We start from the raw sequence: 13,743 nt of genomic DNA on the forward strand, positions 1-13,743 counted from the left end.
GCCTCTGCACCCACGTGGGAGATTTGAATGAAGATTCTGGCTCCTGGCTTTGGCCTGGCCCAGCTGCAGCCACTACAGCCACTTGTGGAGGGGACCAGCAGCTGGTAAATTCCTCTTTCCCTCTCTCCCTCTCTCTCTTCCTCTCTCTCCCTCTCTTTCTTCCTCTCTCTCTCCCTCTCTCCCTCTCTCTCTCCCCCTCCCCCCCTCTCTCCCTCTCTCTCTTCCTCTCTCCCTCTCTCTCGCCCCCCTCTCTCCCTCTCTCTCTCTCCCTGTCTCTCTCTCACTCTGTGTTACTCTGCTTTTCAAAGAAATAAAGCAAGTCTTTTAAAATAAATAAATTTGGGGCTGGCGCTGTGGTATAGCTGGTAAAGCCGCCGACTGCCATGCTGGCATCCCAAATGGGCACTGGTTCTAGTCCCAGCTGCTCCACTTCCAATCCAGCTCTCTGCTATGGCCTGGGAAAGCAGTAGAAGATGGCCCAAGTCCTTGGGCCCCTGCACCCGTGTGGGAGACCCGGAAGAAGCTCCTGCCTCCTGGCTTTGGATCAGCACAGCTCCAGCCATTGCGGCCAATTAGGGAGTGAACCAGCGGATGGAAGACCTCTCCCTCACTCTCTCTCTCTCTCTGCCTCTCCTTCTTTCTCTGTGTAACTCTGACTTTCAAATAAATAAATAAATCTTTAAAAATAAATAAATAAATTTTAAAAACATGATTTATTTGTGCATGCCCACATACACACACATGGCTCTTGCGTGTGTGTATACACACATACAAAGGTAAACAAGTATCTAGTTGTCAATGAATGTCTACATTGCAGTCTGTAGGTGGTATGTCCAAATTTGTGCTTCAGGCAACAGGATGTGAGAATGTGAAAGCTTCTAAGCCCAGCCAGGTGTGTGCTGCAGGCGAAATGCCCGGATGAGTGAACAGCCGGAAGGGTTTCATAAAGCAACACGTCATGATTGAGGGCACGGTGTGTGCCAGGCAACTGGGTCACATCAGTGCCCAAAGCAAACCACGACACACCCGTCCTTGAGAGCGCTTTACATTCCGGTGGGGGAAGACAGGCGACAAGAACTGAACTAGCTAATATAGTATGAAGACCGTGGCGTTACAAAATGTGAGCAGAGTCAGGAGGTTGCAAGTGCCGGACGGTGGTGGCCAGGGACCAGGTGGGGAGAGCAGGCCAGGGGCGGTCAGCCTGAGAAGGTGGCATCTTGAAGGAGGGGGGCATGCCAGCCATTAGGCCGTGAGCACCCAGCAAGTCCCAGGAGGCAGGGGCCGGAGACCAGTCAGCGCACAGCCCTGAAACTGAGCCATGCCTGGCAGGTTTCTAGGACAGCAAGAAGACTTGAGCAAAGTGAGACGAACCAAGTTAGGGCAGAGAGATGGCTAGGAGCCAGAACGAGGAGCACCATGTAGGCCAACATAAGGACTTGGCCTCTCACTCTCTCGAAAGGACAGCCACTGTAGAGCTTTGAGCAGACAAGAGACAGGGTTGGTTTACATTTTTAAAAAGATTTCTAGGGCTGGTGCTGTGGCATACAACTTCCGCCTGTGCTGCCAGCATCCTATATGGGCACTGGTTCGAGTCCCAGCTGCTATACTTCTGATCCAGCTCTCTGCTATGGCCTGGAAAAGCAGTAGAAGATGGCCCAAATCTTTAGGCCCCTGCACCCATGTGGGAGACCCAGAAGAAGCTCCTGACTGCTGACTTTAACCTGGCCTAGCCCGGTTTGTTGCTACCATTTGGGAAGTGAACCAGCAAATAGAAGACCTCTCTTTCTCTCTCTCTCTCTCTCTCCCCCCCCCCCCCATTCTCTGTCACTCTGCCTTGCATGACTTGCAGTCTGTCATGGCAGACTGACAGATCGAGAGATGGAGAGACAAAGAGGGATCTTCCATCCTCTGGTTCACCCCATAAAGAGGTCGCAACAGCCAGGGCTGGGCCAGGCTGAAGCCAGGAGCTGGGACTCCATCCGGGTCTCCCACGTGGATGCAGGGGCCCAAGCACTTGGGTCATCTTCCACTGCTATCCCAGGCACATTAGCAGGAAACTGGGTCAAGAATACAGTAGCCGGGACTTACAGGTCGTGGCTGAACCGCTGCACTACAACATCTGCCCCAATTTATGTCTTTAAAGGGGCAAGGATGCAAGAGGAGACCTTTGTGGGGCTATGGCAAATAACCTTCTGTGAAGGTCAACGGCTGCTCAGGCCAGGTTGGTGGTAAGTGAAGAAAGTGGAGAGTGATGGGATTCTACATAACAGGTGATGTCTCCTGCAAAGCAGGGGCATTGGGACCGCCTCCTTTCTGAGGCTCAGATGCCTCCAGAGGGGGAGCCGTCCACGGGCCCTGCCCTGGACTGGGTCCCTTCTTGTCCCTCTCCACACCGCAGGAAATTAAGTGGAGGGTGTTGGGTGCAATTCACCGGCATAGCTGCAATGGTAGGAAGCGAAACTGAGCAAGGCAGCAGGGCTGACCAAGTAAACACACTGGACCGCGGGATGAGGAGTTTGGCCTTAGCCGTGCTGGCGCTGAGGAGGTGAGTTCAGCTGCTGAGCAGAGGTGGTGACTTGTGCCAAATGCCACGTATGGGCAGCTTTCAGGCAGAGGGCGGCTGTCACAGGCTCCCCCTTTTCTCCTAACAGAGTACGTGGCTCACGGGGACTTTCACAGGCACAGAAAGGCCTGCTGGCCCAGATCTGTCTCCCCGTTAGACTGACTATGTTTCTGGGAGGGCTAGTCCAGTTCTCATGAGGTTCCTGGCTCCTACTGATGTGGGATACAGATAGGGAAGCAGAAGTGGCTCAGGGCCTGCCCCTGGCCCCACCCCACCCTATTTGCCATGGGACTAGTACTGACATGTCTCTCAGCACTGGAGAAGTCTGGGCCATGGTCAGCAAGGCCTCACTTGGAAGGGAGCAGAGCTGAAAGCCCCTACTCCTTACCTGTCCATCAAAATGTCTGCCTTCCCACAATGCACCTTACATCAAGGACCTGTGCACAGAGGCTATTACTGTAAAGTCCCAGGTTTCGGCACCAATGTAAGGCCACCACAGAACACACCAGACACCAGAGTAAGGGAAAGGGTTTATTGGGGAAAACCCAGCAGACCAGAGGGAAAGGGTGAGGAAGGAAAAAGAGAGAGAAGGAGAGCATAAGAAAAAGAGACAGAGAAGAGAGGAGCTAGAGAGGAGAGAAGAGAGAGATGAGAGAAGAGAGAGCAAGCAGGAGAGAGGAGCGAGAGGAGCCAAGAGAGGGGAACAAGCCAAGAGAGAGCGAGCAGGAGAGAAGAGAGAGCCACGTGTTCAGGAACAGGTCCTTTTAAAACTTTGCCGGAGGGCGGGGCAGGGAAGTAGGAGCAGTGAATCCCATTAGGATGGGGGTGGGGCTGACACCGGTGGTTGGGCCAGGTGGCAACCTGGCTTCCAGCAATGGCGGTGGGGGCTAGAGTCAGGATGGTGTCAGGATGTAGATCGCACCATAAATAAAACTGCGCCATTTTCCTAACAATAACAGGAGTGGAAGGCAGGCGGGCAGTCTCTTCTTGCCGTGGACCTCGTGACAAGCCACCATACCTGTCTCTTCAGCACTAGTATTTTTTTTTTCTTTCGGCACAAGAACTTCAGTCCATGAATGGAAGGGTTTCAAAACTCCCCTACAAACAAACAAAAACACTCCCCTGCCTCCCTCTTGCAGGTACTGTTTTCAGTTTCCCTTTACTCCTTAGTTTGCGGGTCATTCTTTGGCCCACTCAGTTGGATTTCTTTGTGTAGGGCGGTCCATACTTGCACGTAAATGTATGTTTGTTCCCTCACTGACAAATAAACTGCTCTGGTTTGCACAAAACACCGATCTCGGCTTAGTATTTCTATCTTTGTGGGAGATAAGAGCCTGGTTGAAGTTTTAATAGGGGACCAGCGTTGTGGTATAGTGGGTAAAGCTGCTGCCTGTGTTGCTGACATCCCATATGGGCACTGGCTGGTGTCCTGGTTGCTCCACTTCTGATCCAGTTCCCTGCTAATGCACTAGAAAGCAGTGTAGGATGGCCCAAATCTTGGGCCCCTGCCACGCATGAGGGAGACCCAAATGAAGCTCCTGGCTTTGGCCTGGCCCAGACTTGATCATTGCAGCCATCTGGGGAGTGAACCAGCAGATGGAAGAGCTCTCTCTCTCTCTCTCTCTCTGTAACTCTGACTTTCAAAATCTGTTTTTAAATAAAATTTAATGAGTTCATCGCCCACATCATACTGGCAAGCCAGCCAGGAGTGTGTAACTCCGAAACAGAAGTGTGTGAATGAACCTTGGTTGCAGTATTTTTCATGTTTTGGGAAAAATCACTTGATCAATTTAGACGTTTTATTTTTCCCTCTCTGTCCTTAGAGTCTCCAGGGAACTTTTGAAATGCAAATGTTTATGGTTTTTTTTAAAAAGATTTATTTATTTACTTTGAAAGTCAGAGTTACACAGAGAGAGAAGGAGAGGCAGAGAGAGAGAGAGAGAGAGAGAGAGAGAGAGAGGTCTTCCATCTACTGGGTCACTCCCCAAATGGCTGCAATGGCCGGAGCTGCGCTGATCAGAAGCCAGGAGCCAGGAGCTTCTTCTGGGTCTCCCCCGTGGGTGCAGTGGCCCAAGGGCTCAGACCATCCTTTACTGCCTTCCCAGGCCACAGTAGAGAACTGGATTGGAAGTGGAGCAGCCAGGACTTGAACCGGCGCCCATATGGGATGCCGGCACTGCAGGCAGCGGCTTTACCTGCTATGCCACAGGGCCAGCCCCTGTTTATGCTTTTTTTTTTTTTAAAATATTTTATCTATTTGAAAGGCAGAGAGAGAGAGAGAGAGAGAGAGAGAGAGAGAGAGAGAGATTTTCCATCCAATGGTTCATTCCCCAAATAGCCACAACAGCCAGAGCTGAGCTCATATGAAGCCAGGAACTAGGAGCTTTTTCCATGTCTCCCATGTGGGTGCAGGGGCCCAAGGACTTGGGTCATCTTCTACTGCTTTCCCAGGCCACAGCAGAGAGCTGGATGGGAAGTGGAGCAGCCACGACTCAAGCCAATGCCCACATGGGATGCCGGTGCTGCAGGCAGTGGCCCTTTCTGCTACGCCACAGCACCTGCCCCCTATGCTTTTGGTTTTTGCCTTGGTAATTGTTGGGGGCCAGTCGCAGACTCAGGCTGAAAACATTGTTATAAGATTGTTCCTTGCCAGACATGGGCTGAAAACATTGTACTGAAGTGTGCACCTTTTGGAGGCAATGTCTTTTTTTATTTTTTATTTATTTATTTATTTTTTGACAGGCAGAGTTAGACAGTGAGAGAGAGAGAGAGAGAGAGAGAGGTCTTCCTTTTCCGTTGGTTCACCCCCCAAATGGCCACCACGGCCGGCAATGTATTTTTAGAGCTAGTGCCTTGTGTGGAACAGGTCGGTTTTTAGCATTGGGCCATCACTGCTGGCTAACAGGTATCTGACCTGCCTTTGTCCTCCATATTGTCTTCTGCTCACTGCATGGCTCTCCACCCCTTCCCTTTGCTTACTAGAAGGAGGAAGGGCAAGGAGCCATTTCCTGTTATCTAGTTGTTACACCCAGCACAGACGGGGTGGGGCTTGCTTCCAGAGAAGTGGAGCCCTCCCTTTCAACGAACAGTGGGCCAGTTTGTTTGAGTGGCAGCCGGCCTACTTACAGTTTAGTTAGGGCTTGATAGCCATTGCAATTTCCCCATTCTAGGACAACTAGTAGCCACAACGAAAGCAGATTTAAAATACAGCTGGCTTTCGGTTCCGGGCATACGAATGTGGTTTCTGGAAATATGAATGTTGGGATTTCTCAGTTCCAACATCTGAAGATGACTGGATGCCGGCACTACCCTGGAACATTTATCCCAGGTGTGGGATTTAAAGCACCCTAGATGTTAAATACCCAGGCACTGCAATGCAAGCCCCCCAAGAATTCTTGGGGGTCCTGGGGCTTCAGGTTTTGAGAAAAAACTCTGGTGCCTGGTCTTAGCTTTATGCTGGTTTCTATAATCCAGGACCTTAGCCTCTAGGCACAAAGTACGGTGCCCCCTATTGGTGGTGGTGACAGCCCCCAAGCTCATTTAGGTTACTGTAAAAATGCCCCTATCATTTGTGTAATTTTGTCCTCCGATGTACTGGCATCTTAATGATGGCGACTGTCCCCTAGTGGTCAGTTACCCTAAGTGCAATGGTTAGAAAAATTCGAGGAGCACTGAGTGAAGATGATACCCCAGATTTAAATCAACCTTCAAGGGAGCCCCCAAGCGGGCTGGAATAGGGAACCCCGCCTGTTAGGGGGCAAAAGATCCTGCAACACCAGATCTCACCTAACACAAGAGATTTATATCACACGCTTAAGCATAGCGAGGCACGTGGAGAGCCATATCTACTTTCATCTTTCCAAGTTCTACAGAGACCTTTCAGTTGTACATAGTTTTGCATGCATTCCTATGGACTGACTCCCAATGGTACAATTTCAGAAACTGGCCATGGGACCTACCATGAGCTTGATGGTAAAAAAAAAATAGCATTTCAAGTGTTTAATAATAACATAGATGGTAAACCTTGTTCTAGAAAATTCTCTTTGCCTTTGGTTTGTCAAATAGAAGATGTTCTTATCTCGCACTGGTTCTTGGTGATGTCTGAATGTCCAACTCCTTTGCTTAAAAGATTTGCTATCTTCCCTCAAGATAATTGTTCCTATGTTTAACTCAGAAAACTCCAATTAAAGAATGGAGCAATTCTATATATGTAGAATATATTCTCATTTGCAGTCCCTCCAGGGATTCAGATGGAGATATACTCCAGATATTAGACTTTTTAGGAAAATGAGGATACAGAGTTTTCCCAACCAAAACTCAGGTTTCTAGACAAGAGGTAAAATACCAAGGATATTTTCTGACTCCAGGAAAGCATGCTTTTTCACGGAAGATAAAGGAGCCTATATTATGTACAGGACCACCACAGAGAAGGAAAACAGTTAAGGACATTCCTCGGAAGGGCGGGCTTTTGTAGAATATGGACTCCAGGATTCAGGTTGACAGCCAAACCTTCATATGAGGCTTTAAAGGATCCTGGTACAGACCACTTGACTGGACAGGAGAGCAGGAAGAAGCCTTCCAGAGGATTAAAGAGCTATTAACAGAAACTCCAGCACTAGGAATCCATGACTTGGACAAGCCATTCACTGTGTTTATAGCAGAAGTACAAATTCATCTTTTTAAAAAGTTTTGTTTATTTTCCTCTTATTTGAAAGAGAGGTAGAGATAGGGATATAGAGATAGATAGATGATAGATAGATAGATAGATATCCTTCATCTGCTGGTTCACTCCTCAAATACCCACAACAGCCAGGGCTGGGGAAGGCCAAAGCCAGGAGCCAGGAACTCCAACCTGGTCTCCCATATGGGTGGCAGGTGCCCAAGTACTGCAGCCATCATGTGCTGCCTCCCAGAATGTACACGAGCAGAAAGCTGGAATGGAAGCAAAGGAGCCAGGACTCAGACCAGGTGCTCAGATATCAGATGCAGGCATCTTAACCACTGTGCCAAATGCTTGCTCGAGCCCTATATCTTTATTTGATAAATTTGCTTTCCTTTTTAAAGATTTTTTATTTATTTATTTAAGAGATAGAGTTATAGACAGTGAGAGGGAGAGACAAAGAGAAAAGTCTTCCGTCCTTGGTTCATTCCCCAGTTGGCCGCAATGGCCAGAGCTGCGCCAATCCGAAGCCGGGAGCCAGGTGCTTCTTCCGGGTCTCCCATGTGGGTGCAGGAGCCCAAGGACTTGGGCCATCCTCCACTGCCCTCCCGGGCCATAGCAGAGAGCTGGATTGGAAGTGGAGCAGCTGAGATTAGAACCAGTGCCCATATGGGATGCCAGCACCATAGGCAGAGGATTGGCCTACTGTGCCACGGTGCTGGCCCCCTATTTGCTAAATTTGACAATGCTATGACCCAGGATCCCACGGTCAAAGCAGTTGGCACACTATGGCAGGAACAACCAGACCTTATCTTTTACATTCAGATAGCAGACCCCACTCAGAGGCAGAGATCTGTACATCACCCCCAATTTCTGAGTCACGCCAGAAATCAGGCTAGCCCCAACCCCTTACACTAAATGGTTTACTCAAACTCTTCCAGCTGTGCTGGGGAATGTTTCCTGCATGCCTGTCGCCCAACCCTCTCCACTCCTCTCTTCTGAAGGAAGGAGGCTGCTACTCAGGGTGTCTAGCTATTCTAGATAGTGTCAGTGTTGTGGAAGTAGTGGCAGGAGGAGTCTGCAGCTGCAGCCACTCAGGTCTTAGGGGTCTCATCCCCAAGAGATGTGACAGCTTCTCTTCCCAGGATGCTTCAGGAGCAGCGTCGCTCCCATGTGAGAGCTCTCTGTGCTACAGTCTCTCTTCTGCTGTTAAGTCGGGGCTTCTCCTCTCGGCTGGGCTTATCAAGCATTGCCATCTTCTGTGCTACAGCTTTTCTCTGCCAGATCCCTCAGTGAGTGCTGCTGCCTTCCGGGTTACAGCGTCTCTTCTCGGCCAGGTTCTATGTCTCACAACCACGATGAATGAGGCACACAGACAAGGAAGAAACGTGCAAAGCAAAGGGCATTTATTGAAGAAGGCAGAAAAAGCACTCCCAGCAGCCAAAAGGGCTGCCCTGAAGGCGCTGCCCCAGAGGGCTACCCGCCCTGGAGGGATGTGTGCCCCAAAAGCTTTTGCTCAAGACTGCCTCCTTGGATTAACATGCATTTCTAAAGGATGGAGTTTGTTCGCTTGGTCTGTGTTTGGGCTAATGAGGTCATCTTCCCCAACTAATCAGGAGGCTGCCATCAGAGTAATCTGTTTGGCACAGAAGTTTGCAGAGTACACAATCAGTTCCTTTCTGCAGACTCAACAACATCCGAAGATTACACTGTATTTGTTTCTCCCACCTCACCTCCCTCTGGACTCATGGAGGGTTCCATCATGGAGGGTCCAATCATGCAGTTTTTTTTTTTCCTTTCCAGGGGCTCCTGGAGTCCCTATTATCAGTTTTCCCTTTCTCACATTTGGCAAACTAAGGCAAAATCAAGAGGCCTGACTAAGAAACTAAAAGAGGATGATGAGGGAAGAAAGGCTGAACATGACTCAGTGCAAAGGTGCCAGGGTGGGGCATCCGTGACTCAGACGACTGGAAATGGGCACTCTTCTGCCTTGCTGGGCAATGTGGACCTCTCCTGTTCCCAAAGAGCTCTCGGGATCTGTGACCTTCCCACAGCCATTTCTTCCACCCTTTTCTCCCACCTCATGCCACTGGTGACAGTAATGAGTGTCATGTATGCTCATGTGATTCTTCAGTAGTTGTGGAAGGGACAGGAGAAGCTGGGGTGAGCACATAGATCATGAGTAAGGAAGAAAAGGAGAAAAGGAGTCAGGAGTTACGATCAAGACTGTTCCAAGTCAATTGCTGGATGATGAGTCATGTGGGCAGGAGGGGACTGCATGGACATGTCCAGGAACCTCTTCTGCCCACTGCTCTACTTGCCCCCGAAACCAGTACCTCCCAAGGCCCCTCCAGAGATAGACGGGCTTGTGACTTCTGTCTCCTTGGTCCCTTTAGGGGAAGCTGTGGAGCTTATCTCCAGAGAACAACCCCACGACGACCAGAGTTTTTAATTCATTTTCAAGGGGTTCACAGGTGCAAGAATGGACACTCCAATTGCTTATGGTCTCTGAGTAAAAGCCCCTGAAGTGGAGATAAATACCACTGGGAACAGGAAAGGGAGGTTACAGGAACCAGCATTTGGTGCAGGGGTTAAGACACCGCTTGGGATGCCCACATTCCATGTCGGAGCACCTGAGTCCTGGTCCTGGCTCCACTTCCAAGTTCAGCTTCCTGCTGAGTCTACTCTGGGTGATAGTGGGTAGTGGCTGAAATGGCTGGGCCCCTGCCACCCACATGGATGAGAGACTTGGATTGGGTTCCTTAATTTCTGGCTTTGGCCTGTCCCAGCCCTGGCTACTGTGGGCTTTTGGGGAGTAAACTAGCACATGTAAAATTTTTCTCTGTTTCTCTGCCTTTCAAACTTAAATTTTAAAAAAAGGTGTCTTGGAGGCCAGTACTATGGCTTAGCAGGTAACAGCGTTGGCATCCCATATGGGTGCTGGTTTGAGTCCAGACTGCTCCACTTACAATCTAGCTCCCTGCTAAAGCACCTGGGAAAGCAGCAGAAGATGCCCAAATCCTTGGGTCTCTGTGCTCATGTGGAAGCCCTGGATGAAGCTCCTGGCTCCTGGTTTTTGCCTGGCCCAGCCCTGGCCATTGTGGCCATCTGGGGAGTTAACCAACAAATGGAAGACCTCTCTCTCTGTAACTCTGCCTTTCAAATAAATAAAATAAATAAATCATACAAAACATTAAGACAATCTTTTTTTAAATATTTATTTATTTATTTGAAAGGCAGAGTTAGAGAGAGGGAGAGAGAGAAAAAAAGAGAGGTTTTCTATCTGTTGGATCGTTCTCCAAATGGCCACAACAGGCAGGACTGCGCCAGGCTGAAGGCAGAAGCCAGGAGCTTCCTCTGGGTCTCCCACGTGGGTGCAGGGCCCCAAGCACTTAGGCCATCTTCTGCTGCTCTCCCAGGCACACTAGTAAGGAGCTGAATTGGAAGTGGAGCAGCTGGGACTTGAAGTGGCACCCATATGGGATGTCAGCACTGCAAGCAGTGGCTTAACCCACTATGGCACAGCAGGGGCCCCAGACTGAACCTTTTGACCAATTCTTCATTTTAATCTGTAGGGTTTTTTTTTTATTCTTTCTCTATTTGGCTCTAAGCTCTTTTTAAAAAAAGATTTACTTGAGAGGCAGAGCACAAGAGAGAGGGAGAGACTCAGAGATCTTGCAACTGCTGGTTCACTCACCAAACAGCCTCAGCAGCCGGAGCTGGACCAGGCCAAAGCCAGGAGCCAGGAGCTCCATCCGGGTCAAATGTTAGGTTTACCATATTGGTCCAAAGTTGGCAGAAAAATATATTTATTTTTAGAAAGGACAGCATAGTAAAGTAAAGTAGGATTTTAGCCTGCCTGGACAACAGGTGGCGGAGGGGTTCTGAAGTAAGGCTTCAGCCCAGGAGGCCAGCAGGTGGGGGGCCTTTTAAACTGCTGGCCTGCAGGAGGTGTTGTGGTGGGGGTGGGCGGCCAGACATGCAGAGAAACCTTATCAGTAACTGTGGATCATAATAGGGAGAGCAGGGGGTACAGGAAGACAAGTTGCAGGGAAAGAAGAGAGCAGACAGCAGTACTCATGTACAATGTATTGCTCTGGGGTTGTGATGTTCTTGGCAGGGCACTTGTAGAAGTTACTGCTGAGGCCTTGTCTCTTCCCAGGTGTGTGGTTAACTATTTATGCACTGCAGTCTGGCATATCCTGACAAACCCAGCACCCTAATGCACATATAGAGAGAAAACTCTTGGTGTTCTGTCAAAGGCATTTTAGTGGGGGGGGGGGGGCAGGGAAGGCAGGGGGAGACGGGTGTGAAGATGGGCTCAAGGGCTGCTTCCTGCTGAGAGTGGGCATAGTCAGGGAGGCGTTTCCCTCTCCCTGGGTACCAGGACTGAAGTGGTTGGGTCAGCGGCTGGTCCTGGACATCCCTCAGCAGGAGGATGTTGTCGACATGGGTTTGAGTGAGGTTTTTGACCACTGAGTGAACCCATTCCTTCAGCAACTGAAGGAGGCATGATCCTAGAGATAGAAGAAGAAAACTTGCTATGTGGGGGGGAGTGAGAAGGGCCACAAGCCAAGATAGCCAGGAAGATTTGTCAAATAAGCTCCTCCAAGGGTTAGGCATTCGTTGTTGAATTTTGGATGTAGCATCTGCCAGCTTGTGAGAGGCATCATGGATGAGACCAGATTGGTTGACACCAAGCACTTGGGCCGTCTTCCGCTGCCTTCCCAGGCACGTTAGCAAGGAGCTGGTTCAGAAGCGGAGCAGCCGGGAGGCAGCTTAACCCACAGTGTCACAATAGCAGCCCAGCTCTAAGGTCCTTGTGGTTAGAGGTCTCTGGTGTGTTCAGTTTCATCTTCAGTGCCTGGAACCATGCCTGGTACCATGCAGGGATAATAAATGGCAGTTGAATGAATGAGCAAAGCAGGTCAGGGGCAGGAGTAGGGCCCAGAAGAAGGTTGAGGTCAGTATGGAAACCAGGTGCGAGCAGAGCAGGAAAACTCTTGCGGCTTAGAGCCTAAAGGTAAGGGAGGGAGAATGAGGAAAGAGCAGTTCCTCACTGACCTACTCAAAAGCCTTTGCTGAAACTGCTGCCTGTTGCCCAACCTACTACGCCCCCTTTCCTCCCGTTCGCAGGGCCGCAGCAGGGCAATAGAGTCCCTGCTCTGTGAGTTCTGGACAAACAGTGACCCTCCAGACACACAGGAACTGTGAGTCTGGGACAGGGTGTGATGATTTCCTCACATCCCCTCTCTTGAGGCACCAATGCCACTGTGTGTGGTTGTGTCTAATTAGGATGACGTGGATATAATGGCTTATGTATGACGATTTCTCAACAGCCCTGGAACTCACTGGAAACGTCCCTCTGAGGTAGACCAGAAAACCAGTCTAGATCGACACCTAGGGACCATTAAATTCTCAATTAACCAGGGTGCTGATTACCATGGAAACTGCCACCTCTGGTGGCCTCTAAAGGGGAGAAGGAATGGGGGTGACGAAGTAGAAAAGGGCCCAATGTGAGAGTATGGAATTGGGAGCAGGAGCCGGGAGGCAGGCCTGGGATACAGCAAAGAGAGGAAACTGCCATTAATTACTGGCTTCCTTGGGGCCAGGCGCCGAGCAGACCACAGCCCTGTGCAAGAGCTGTGGTCATTCTCTCGCCCCTCCCACCTCACCAACTGCCAAAGCATAACCTTGCATCAACAAGATGGTCTGTTGTTAATTAACAAGATGACCGGTCATCATTTCCAGGGCTTCCTATTGGCAAAGGTAACCCTGAACTCCCTGTCATGTAATTCTGATCCAAAGCTCAGCTATGAGAGATGGCTGCAGAGCAGGCATCTCATCCAAGTCAAGGCCCATGCTCTGGAGGTTGGCTCATAGCCTGCAGGTGGGCGAGTGTGTGTTGGGGGTGGAGGCTTAAGTGCAGAGCTGGAAAAGGCACGGTTGATATTATAATAACTACGGTTTCCCTAACAGACTACAGACAGTAAAACTCAACATTTGCCAAACTGGTTTTTCTGCACTTCAGGCCACAGAAACAAACCCACGCAATGGGGCTTGACATTCCAAAGAACCTGCAGAATCTGCAAAAGCAACGTTGATTGCAACAGACTCTGTGACCACTGTTATTACACTGACACAGTCCAAAAGATGTCTCTTTCAGGAGCAGCATAATGATTTCCTAAAATCCCCACAGCTTTCATTCACTTTATGTTCCAGCACTTAATTTCTTTGAAACATGTAAATGACAGCAAGGCAGGGTAAGAAGTCTTTCTATTTATTCAAAATAAGATAGGAGGAGATGGAAGAGACATACTTTGCCCTATTCCTCTTCTGCTATTGCTATGAAAAACCTTGCTTACTCTATACAAAACAAACACAAGACGACTCTGACAGGTGAAAGAAGGCAGACACCTAGGGTCCTTCAGACGAGAGGGCTGACTTGAATGTTCCTTTTGCTTTCTGTATCCCAGAACTGGAACTGAAGAAGCTGGCAACCAAAGCAACACTAACAGGC

This window comes from Oryctolagus cuniculus, chromosome X (genome assembly GCF_051225735.1).
Source record: "Oryctolagus cuniculus isolate XC-2025 breed Fujian yellow rabbit chromosome X, ASM5122573v1, whole genome shotgun sequence".
Taxonomy (NCBI): Eukaryota; Metazoa; Chordata; class Mammalia; order Lagomorpha; family Leporidae; genus Oryctolagus; species Oryctolagus cuniculus.